The sequence below is a fragment of the Gossypium raimondii genome, chromosome 9 (assembly GCF_025698545.1).
Source record: "Gossypium raimondii isolate GPD5lz chromosome 9, ASM2569854v1, whole genome shotgun sequence".
Classification (NCBI taxonomy): Eukaryota; Viridiplantae; Streptophyta; class Magnoliopsida; order Malvales; family Malvaceae; genus Gossypium; species Gossypium raimondii.
Window position 1 is genome coordinate 5,210,637 of NC_068573.1, and position 11,901 is coordinate 5,222,537.

The following is an 11,901-nucleotide window of genomic DNA, read 5'->3' on the forward strand; positions in this document are numbered from 1 at the left end:
GGAGTTTTATAAATATAAAAAAATAATTCCAAAAAATATTTGAAACCTATTTTTTTAAATTAAAGGAAGCCCCTCGTCTCTTTCTCTGTTTTCTCTTTGGGCTTTGCCTAGAAAACTCAAAAAGGTATTTTTTTTTTGCTTTTTTGCTGCATATGCGTATATACGTATATATTTTAGAACAAACGGAAGTAAAAATAAAAAATGAAAAATAAATGAATGAATGAAAAAGGTTTCGGAAACTAAAACCTTTATCTTTATTTTTATTTCATTCTCTCTTTTTTGCTTATTTTTGTCACCCACTACAGATTTTTCAATCGGCCTTATATAGCTGAAATAATAATATAAAAAATCTCTTTCTGCTATCACTATTTGCTGTTGCTTGTTGGTGTTTGTTGCAGGTTTTTGACGTGTGATGGAGCAGGTGGCAGAGTTGGTGGCGCGGCGTAAGAGATGACGATGGCAGGGCAAGTAGGCGAGGGGTTAGAAAGGGCGGCTAGGGTTAGGCAGTAGGCTAGGGTTTTAGTTTTTTTCTGAAAAGTTTTAAACATTTTGGACCATTGGGCCTTCATTTTTTTTGTAATTTTTAATTGTTTTTGGGCTTGCTGTACTTGTGTTGCTGGTATGGGCCCGGGCAAAATTGGGCTTGTACAATAGGGATACTACAGGCTACCATCTTTCTAATTTCCATTGCCAGAATTGTGACAATAGCAGATCCATCGCCTTTGGCGTCCGAAGCCATAGCAATGGTAGAAAGTGGGTGGTGGAGTAACTATAGCAACAATGCTTCAGAATGTTGCCAGTGGCCAGGTATATCATGCAACACTGCTGGAAGCATCATCCAAATTGACATTTCTGATGCGCCCAATATTGAGGTTGGAGATAGATTTGGGAAATTTAATTTCTCTTCATTTCCAAATCTTGTCCTTCTTGATCTTAGTGATCGCCAACTTGGTGGAAAAATCCCACATCAGATAGGTAATCTATCAGCATTGAAGCACCTTGACTTGTCCAATTGTGGTTTATTCGGTGAGTTACCTCCTTCTCTAAGAAACCTAACCCAATTAGAGTCCCTTGACATTTCCTATAATTATAATATTAAGGGTTCCATCCCTCCACAACTAGGGAATCTAGTGAACCTTGTTAGTTTAAATTTGAGTTGGACCAGTCTTAGTGGAAACATTCCATTGTTTCTTGGGCTATTGACCAACCTTAGGCATCTACTTTTGGATAGGTATCAATTTGATGATGGTAATAATACAATCCCTCAAAATTGTGGAATTTAAGGGGTCTTGAGACTTTGACCCTAAGTGGTTGTGGAATTGTTGGTCAAATCCCTTCTACTTTGGGTTAGTTATTAAATCCCAAATCTTTAATTCTTTAGGGCAACAAAATTAATGGATCTATTCCATCTGGAGTTGGATTCTTATCAAACTTAACTTATTTTGATGTCTACGACAACAGACTAGTTGGTTCAATCCCTTCTGCTTCGAGTCAGTTATTAAACCTCAAATACTTAATTCTTGTGGGAAACAAAATCAATGGATCTATTCCATCTAAAGTTGGATTCTTATCAAACTTAACTTATTTCGATGTCTACGACAACAAACTGGTTGGTTCAATACCTTTTTCCTTGTACCAATTAACCAATATGGAAATTTTGTCCCTTGGTAATAACCAACTTGAAGGTTCCATCACTCGGAATATTGAAAATTTGAAGAACATCAAGATTTTAAGCATCATTAATAATAGCTTTACTAGTCATATCCCCCTAGTTTTGTGTCGTTTGACAAATTTGGAATATATTGAACTTGGCAACAATCAAATCAGTGGTTCAATCCCATCGTGTATTGGCAATTTATCCAATTTGGATACCTTAAAACTTGATTCAAATCTATTAAAAAGTCTTATCCCTAAAGAAATTGGTAGGCTTTTTCACCTATCAAATTTAAACCTCAACTTCAACCAACTCTAAAGTAGTGTCTCTATCTTGTCTGCCACTAAGCTTCACATTATCGATGCTGGAAATAATTGTAACAAGATTTCTCCCGATCCATTTGAAGGCAATAGTCATTTATCACCTTAAATGTGTCCTCCTCCAGTAACCAACAAAACCAACAGTAGTAGAACTCCTTACCATATCAAAATATTCCTCCCAATTGCCATCTTCTCCACATTCTCCATTTTGGGATGCTTTCTATTATCATAGTTTAAACTCAAGAATAACTGCGTCAATCAATACCTAATTACATCAAAATGCAGTTACCAACTAAGTTCAATTCTAACTTGATTACAAAATGAACATTAGAGTAACAAAACAAAAGAAACTAAACAGTAGTATCGTGCTTCAGCTCCTACAGGCTTGGCTCAATTGCATTTGCTGCTTCTTGCGTCATGAGCTGCATGGAGGCCAACTTCAATACTCTTCCTTGGCTTCCATGCTGCAAACTCCCATTTGCTTTCTTAATTTGCTGAGCCTTGACACACAAGAGGCTTTGTTAAAATATCTGACAGTTGTTTTTCAGAATTGCAATGAATCAGCTCTACTTCTCGAGCTTGCTTCATCTCTCTATTAAAATGGATCTTAATTTTGAAATGTTTTGTCCTCCCATGGAACACTAGATTCTTTGCAATTGCAACAGCAGATTGGTTGTCACAATAGATCCTTGTTGCTTCTCTTTGGTGTAGATTCATATCAGCTAAAATCTTTCTTAGCCATATGGCTTGGTTCACAGCTCTTGTAGTTGCCACATATTCTGTTTCTACTGTTGATTGAGCAACAATCGATTGCTTCTTTGAACTCCAATAGAAGATGGCTAAGCTAAATGTAAAAGCATATCCTGAGGTACTCTTCATATCGTCCATAGAACCAGCCCAATCACTATCGGTATAGCCAATTAGCCTAAAGTTTTCAACCTTCTTGTACAGCATTCTATGACTCAGGCTACCTTTGGTATACCTGAGCACCCTTTTTGCTGTTTTGAACTATTTTTCATTGCAGCAATGCATAAATCTTGAGAGTAAACTCACAGCAAACATAATATCTGGTCTGGTGGTAGTTAAATACAACAAGCAACCAACTAGACTTCTATAAACTGATTCATTAACCTGTTCAAAACCATCTTGTCTCGATAACTTTTCTCTAATGGCAATTGGTGTGCTTGTCTCTTTGCAATTCAACATAGAAAACTTGGTCAGAATCTTCATTGCAAATGCCCTCTAACATAGAAAGATTCCATTTTCAGTTTGGGACACTTCTATAACAAGGAAGTAGGACATCTGCCCCAAATCAGACATTTCAAACATATTTGCATTTTGACTTTGAAATCAGCCAACGTTTCTTACTCTCCTTCTGTCACTAGCAAGTCATCAACATATAGAGACACTATCAATTGTGTTTCAGCACCTTTGTTCTTAACATACAAGGTAGGTTTACTGCAGCTTCTTTCAAATCCAAGGCTAGTAAGATAAGCATCGATCCTGCTATACCAAGCCCTTGGTACCTGTTTCAAGCCATACAAGGCTTTCTTCAATCTATAAACCATGCCTTCATTACCAGGCACTTTAAAACCTTGTGGTTGTTCAATATAGGTATCCTATTCAAGAAATCTGTTTAGGAAGGTTGATTTTACATCAAACTGGTGAATCTTTCATTGCATTTGTGCTGCTAAGGCAACTAGCAGCCTGATGGTGTCTAGCTTGGCCACTGGTGCAAAGGTTTCCAAGTAATCCAGGCTATACTTCTAGCTAAAACCCTTGACAACCAGCCTTGCTTTTAATTTGTTCAAACTCCCATCATCATTGTGCTTGGCTTGATAGACCCATTTCACCTTAATAACCTTTTTGTTTGTTGGCCTTTCAACCAGTTCCCAAGTCTGATTCTTCTCAATCATGCTGATTTCATCAGCCATTGCTTGTTTCCAGTCCATGTGTGTTTCAGCCTCTTCAAAATAGCTTGGTTCTGCTATAGCCACTTAAGCTCTTTCATAAATCTCAGCCAATAGTCTAGTGCCCCTGACTGGTTCATCATCTATGTCTATTTCAAGACCATTTTGATCTGGCTCAGTCTGATCTGCCAATAGGTCTTCAGGAACTATCTCTGGTTCATTCTTCTCCCAATTCCAACATGATTTTTCATCGAACACCACATCTCTACTCATAGACACTTTGTTTGTTGAAGGATCCAATATCCTATAGCCCTTTTTGACTGTGTTGTAGCCCACTAGAATCCCAGGTTGAGCTCTTTTAGCCAGCTTGTCCCTCTTAATAGCAAGCACATATGTATAGCATATGCAACCAAAGACCTTTAAGTGAGACAGTGATGGCTTGAATCCAAACCAGGCCTCAAATAGAGTTTTCTGAGCCAAGGCCTTGGTTGGAAGCCTGTTTTGAATGTAAACAGCAGTGTTGACTACCTCAACCCACTAGATCTTGGGAAAATTCTTCTCAATCATCAAGCATCTGGCCATATCCATCAAGCTCATGTTCTTTCTCTCACTTACACCATTCTGTTGAGGAGTATAGGTGTTTGTGAGCTGATGTTTAATGCTTGTTTCATCAAAAAAGGCTTAGAACTAAGCTAAGGTGTACTTAGTCCCATTATCAGACCTTATGGTCTTCACCTTGCAACCTATTTTAGTCTCAGCAGTAGCCTTGAACTTCCAAAACACAGAGGCAACCTCTGATTTCTACTTCAAGAAGTAAATCCAGCAAAATCTTGAGAAATCATCAATAAATAGAATGAAATACCTGCTTTTATTTAGTGATTCTATCTTCATAGGGCCACACACATTAGTGTGCATGAGCTGTAGCCTTTCTAAGGCTCTTCAGGCTTGATTTGAAGGAAATGGGAGCCTAGCTTACTTTCCTAGCTGGCATACCTCACAAACCTCCTATTTTTGAACTGAACCAATAAAGTTTCCAGCCAAATCATCTCTGGATAGTTGGTCCATCGATCTGTAGTTGGCATGACCAAGCCTTTGATGCCAAAGCTTGGGTTCATCTGCTATGGCTGTATAGGAAGTGTCTGAGCCATTTGTCCAGTCAACAACAAAGCTCTTGTCAGCCATAGTGACTGCCATGAGCTTGGATCCACTTGGATCACTAATTTGACACTCCTTGCCTTTGAACACTAAGAATACCCTTTCTCTAGTAACTGAGCTATGCTGAGTAGGTTTCTATCAATTTCAGGCACCAACAACACATTCGAGATGAGCTTGTTACCTGTAGGAGTGCATATCAGCACATCTCCTTTACCTTCTGCCTTTATGAAGTGACCATTACCAATCTTTACCTTGGTCTTGCAGCTTCTGTCTAGGGACTTGAAGATGGCAGCATCTGGTGTCATATGGTTGGTGCAACCTCTGTCTAGGAGCTAGCCTTTTATGAGCTTCTTCTGAGCAGTTGAGCATGACATAGGAAAGAGTTGCTCCTCATGGTCACTATCTTCTTTTGCTACTCGAGCCTCAACCATTGGCTGCTGTGGTTAATTTTTTCTCGGTTTACTCTTATTTCTGCAAACCCTTTCAACATGCCCCATCTTTTTACAGTGTTGACACTGAACATCTGGTTTAAACCAGCAGTTGGCTTATGGATGACCAGTTCTCTTGCAATGCCTGCAGGGTTGGTCCCTTCCTTTTACAAAATCAAACTTAGGCTTGTCTTTCCAAGCCTTCTTAACTTTGTAGGCAGTAATGGTCAAGGTAAAATTGGTCTTTGCTTCAAAGGCACCTTCTTAGTGCTCTTCCAATCTGCTAGCTCTTCTTTGCTCCTGTGCATAGAGAGCATTAATCAGCTCTGTCAATGTGATGCTGGTCAGGTCCCTTGAGTCTTCGAGAGATGAAATTTTTGCTTCATACCTTTCAGGAAAGGTTGAAATCACCTTCTCCACTATCTTTGCTTCACTAAACTGCTCATCAAGAAGCCTTATACTGTTTACCACAGCCATTCTATCTGAGTACTGTTTGACAGTTTCTTCTTCCTTTATTTTTAAATTTTCAAAGTCCCTTTTTAGGTTCAACAATTGTTGCTGCCTTATCCTCTCTGTTCCTTGAAACTCCTCCTTCAGTCTATCCTAGGCTATTTTGGTGTCTCACAGGCCATGATTCTTGTAAAAATTACATCTAACACAAAGTTTTGGATGTAAGACATGGCCTTGTGCCTTTTGGTCCTTTCATCAGCATGCTACCTGATCTGAGCCACTGTTGGATTGGCTCTGAGTGGCTCTGGTTCAACATCTGGGTTGACCACCTCCTACAGATCAAATGCCTACAGGTAGGTCTTCATTTTGACCACCCATATGTGATTGCTCTCTCTATTGAAGACTGGTGGTGCAGCTGGTGAGAAGTCTGATGAAGCTATCGATTTAAGTTGATAGGTCCACTAAGACAACAGCTCTAGATACCAATTGTTGGTGTTATCAACGAAGAACAAAGATGAAGCAAAGTCAACTACTGACTTGAGCAACAAGACTCGTGACTTAGAGAAGAAATTAAGTAGGAATTTGCTTAAGAACGGAACAAAAATTGAAGGCAAAGAAAAATAGAAAGTATATGGATGAAAAAAAGTTGATTTTCATTATTATAACAAAGTAAGGCATTAAGCCATTACATATATCAGTCAAGCTGATCAAAAACAAATAAATTTTCACCTAAACAAACCACCTAACACCACTAAGTTACATTGAAACTCGCTAAATTAACTTGTACATGTTGTTTTGCTGATCTTTTAGTCAATCAACACCTAATTACATCAAAATGCAATCACCAACTAAGTTCAATTCTAACTTGATTACAAAATGAACATTAGAGTAATAAAATAAAATAAACTAAACAGCAGCATCGTGCTTCAGCTCCTGCAGGCTGGACTGCATGTGCTGCTTCTTGCTTCATGAGCTACATAAAGGCCAACTTCAACAGCAGCCCTTCAATAGTTCATCGAGACATATCAAGTAACAATGTTCTTTTAAACTCGAGCTTTGAGGCCTTTGTAGCTAACTTTGGGACTGCTAAAATGATGGATCTCGAATCATCCAATCAGACCATTATTGTGGGCACATCTGGTTATGTAGCCCTAGGTGATTTTCTTTGCTTCGTTTTGATGACATTTTCTTTAGAATTTATAAAATTAATTGAACATATAAATGGTTTTTTTATTTGGGTTTTCGTATGCAGAACTTGCCTATACGATGGTTGTCACTGAAAAAATATGATGTCTATAGTTTTGGAGTGGTGGCACTGGAAACATTAATGGGAAAGCATCCTAAAAAAGTGTTATCATGGTTGCCATCATCAACTTCCTTGGTAAATACGAGGCTGATTGATGTGCTAAACAACTATTTATCACTTCTGACAAGCCAATTAGTTGTACAAAATCTTGTTCACATTGCTTGCCTAAATCCACAACCCAAATCTCGACCAACGATGAAAAAAGTGTACGAAGATTTTTTTGTGTCCAAACATCCTTGGGAATTCCCTTTCGAATGATCTCTTTGTTACAACTTGTGAACCGTGAAATGCATATTGGAAATAGAACTGAAACTTGTATTGTTTAAACTCTATGCACTTGTTCTTGATTAGGTATTGTTTATCAAGCTTTGATGATTTGTTCGTAAACCATATCATTTGTTATATATGATGGAATGAATTGCAATGTTCGATAAACTTGTTTATTCGATTTCTTTACAGATCATAAATCCTACAATTTGATATAACTATTCAGACACCATCCCAATAGTTCCCTTCCATTTCGTGCTTTTTTCAAGTATGATAGAACAAATCAAAGTATAAATCAAATATAAGTAAATTAATTGTGAATTAAAGCAAAAAAATGAAATTTATACATACAATGTTCCTTTCATCAATTTGCATAAAGGTTAAATGGTTTAGAAGAAAGCTTTCTAAAAAAGACTACACTAAAAATGACCAAACCATTTTGGAAAGAGGGAAAGATGCTTAGGGGTAATTTTTGTTAAAGAAAAGGCCACTAAAGACTTCATTAATGCTTAGGGGTAAGATACTTAGGGGCAAGGACTCTTAATTTTTTTACATTATCTATAATAATTCAATTTGATTTAGTTTTTTATTTTTATATTAATTTTAAGTTTAGGATTTTAAACTTATTTTAATAAAATGAACTTTATTTTATGATTTTTGTATATTATTGGGTAAACTTTTATTTTTATATAAGGCTTAGAATTTCTAGTCCTATGATGAAAGGGTTCGGAAATAAAGCACAAAAAAGTATTTATAAAGTGAAACTATGAACAAAACAGAGTAATCACTAGGGATAATAATATAATATAATCATCTCTTCCAACTTTGGCTTTAGTATAAATGATCTTTCATTCCACCAACAAGCCATGTCTCTTAGGCTATATCAGATGAAATTTTGTAGAAATCAAGATCGTATTTCATCACTACTAAGCTCTCTTTCACCTTCATGTTTTCTTCTTCCGTTAAAGACCTCAATTTTTTTGTTTTTTCCTCGTCTTTCCTCTTGCACTCCTGTTTGTCTCCTTGATCTTCCCCGTCCTCTTCGACCCATAGCTTCTTCTAACCAGCTCTTAGCAAAAGCAGATCGACAATGCATAAGCAAGAGAGTTGTAGGTGGGACTGCATTAGCTTGACCATCAACATGATCGAAGGAGCATTTACCAGCAATCACAATTCTTAATATCAATTTGCAAGTCTGAGAAGATTACAGATTTAAAAACCTAATTGTCTACTTAAAGGTCTAAAGTCAAATACTGAGTTGGTTATAACATGTAATTAAGTAATGAAACCTGCATTTATAATTTATTGAAGGAATCAGGCTGCCACAATATCTATAAATGATTAAGTTCAATCTATACAAATTATTTTAAAAATAAGATGACCATTACAAAAAATAAAAAAAGAAGGCCCTTTTCAGAGACAATAACATGTAATTAACTAAACCATGTATTTTTTTGTTTCTTAATCTTAGCCCGAACTTCCGTTTGCTTACCAATATTTCGGAAAATGATTTACTTTCTAAGAATGATTTACTTTTTGGTGTTTGAATGAATCAGATAAAATATTTTCTATTGTTTGGCGATTTCAAAATATTTCAAAAAACTATTTTAAATGAAACATACATTTGAGAATTTAATTGAGTTTATTTTATATCTACCAATAAATTTATATTTTACATTATTTTTACATATATTTCAACCACAATATCATTTCTCACCTCATTATTATTTATTTATTTTCTAATTTAATTATAAGGACAAATTCTATTTTTCATTGTTTTTCGTTTTACACTTTCGATTTTCAAACGTTCCAATTTTGAATATAAAAATAAATATCCATTTAATAATTATATTTAAGTGTGATTATACATGATTGGTAACTTGTAAATACACTATTTTTAGTTTTTCACTTTACCCATAATTATTTATTAAAATAATTTTATAAATATATATTTTAATATAAAATATATTCATTCGGAAGTCTTACCTTATAATATCCACATACATGTTATGGCTTAGGTTTGGATAATATTAGACTTTGGATTAACAGGAACGATAGAAGAAATTGATGTTGTCAAGTTGCACCATAGAAACTATCATATTCTCCTCCAATGTAAACAAACCAAAAACTACTGTTCTATTTATCAACCACTGCACAAGTAGTGTGTATTTCTTTTGTTATACATATAAGCACAACTCCGCATATATGAATTATCTACCAACTACTCACGAAAGGCTTTTAAAAAAATATTAGTTAGTAAAGCCATCCAAGAGGAAATATGCTACTAACGTGAAACGGGCAAAATTACATAGTAAATATGTCTTCATGAGACCAAAAGAAATATAAGTGAAGGCAAAATAGTTTATTGTTTCAACTCTCTATCCCCATGCCTCATTGTGTAATGAATAAAGTACATCAAGCAGGGATTTATCCCTCGCCATAAACATATCGCACTAGTCTTTACTTTATACAAATTTCTTGAAACACAACTTTGGAATTTTAATATTTGGAACTCCTAAGCTACCTGAAATAACTGCAAGTTACCATGACTAAAGTGCATACATACATATATGAAAGTTTCTCAAGCAATGATAAGATAATTAATTGCTAAAAATCTTTATTGATTTTGTGGAGAGACAATCAGACAAGTCATGTCAGATTAATGATGGGACAAAAAGGGTTTCTGGACTTTTAAAGTTATGAATGCATCTATCAGGCTCAAACATTTCCAATATCTAATTTATGGTGTACATCTCAAAGCAAAGAATGCAAAGCATCAGGCTTAAAGATCATAATATGCACAAAAAATGTAGTGGCCCTGCAAGGTCTGCATCATGTCATGCATGCATAGATACATTACATTACTACAAGCAAATTTACAGCTTTATCGGTCTATAACACGGTAGCATAATTAGAAACTATCAAACATGTCAGAGCGTGCATGTCTGAATCAAAGTACAAAGGCAAAAATATACAGGTTTCTTCTCACTACAGTATAGTATAAACAAACTTCTATTGCCTGCAAAGGATGGAAGATGCTAACTCAAGCCTTACAACAGTGCATACATCACAAGATGCATGCGAGCCAATGGCGCTTCAAGAGACATGAAACTTTACACAGTTAGAATCTTCACATTTACCCCAAAAGTTCAGACTTCAGACAATAGAAAATGGTAGATAAACTAGCTTTTTATAGTGTCAAACATGCTGCATTACAACAAAATATTCAGATTGTTCTTCTCTGATAAAACAAAAGGTTAACATTTAGAGTTTAAAACAAATGGAAAATGAAAATAATAATTGGAAATAGACTATTAACCAAATGAAAAAATGAAAAATAATTTCTAATAAATATATGCTAAATAAAAACCCAAAATGGCAATTGGTCTTGAATCCCAATCTCTTAACAATTCAAGAAACAAATTCCAATTCCAAAAATCCCAGTCTCTTAACAAAACAAATACCAAATATACCAAATACCCTTTCCCTTACACATAAAAGCTAATTCAAGAGATTACCAAAAAAAAATGCTAACTCAAGAACCAAGCTTGAAAAACAACCAAAACCCCCACTTCAAATCTTGGTCAGCTTACCCTGAAAAATTACATAGAAAGAGAAAAAGGGAAACTCACATGTGGCCATGGAGAAAGCAACGAATTTACAGAGTAACCAAAATACAATAACTTTGAAGAACAAAAACAATCAGAGAAATAACCAAAGAAAAAAGCATCAATGAAATGGACTGAAGCAATAAAACACTGTAGACTGGAATGAAGCTACTTGAAGAGAAGCACCCAAAGAAGTCAAGACTCGGTGAGACCGGGCAAAATTGGTCTTTCTTAGTCTTTGCTCTATTCCCGTTAAACAAGAATGAGCAAAGAGGGGCAGCTGTAAGAGCCCATTTTTGCCCGGGCCCATACCAACAAAATAACCCAAATAATAAAAACAAAAATAGTTCATTTTCAGCAAATTTAAACCCAAAAAACTACAAGCCCAAACCCAATAGGCCCAAAAATCAGAAACCCTAAGCCCACAAACTTAAAGATTTTCAGCAAACCCTAGTTGCCTCCCCTAAAACTTGGCACCGCAAGCTTCCATGCATGGCCTCCTCGTCACGCCACGCCGCCTCACGCCAAAGACCCCATCCACGCAAGATCGACACTGCTCACACCGCAAAAGACAACCAACAGAACAACAAATAGAGAAAACAAATAGAAAACGACAAATGAGGCAGAGATTAAACGTTTGTAATCGGCTATAAAAAGCCGAATAAGGCAATTGTACTCTTCTTCTTCCGATTTTACGAACAAAAAAGAGAAATAAAAAAACAGAAAAAATAAAGGTGATTTTTTAAATCTGTTGTTTTTATTTTTTTTATTTTACTTCATTTATTTTTTTCAAACAAAAATAA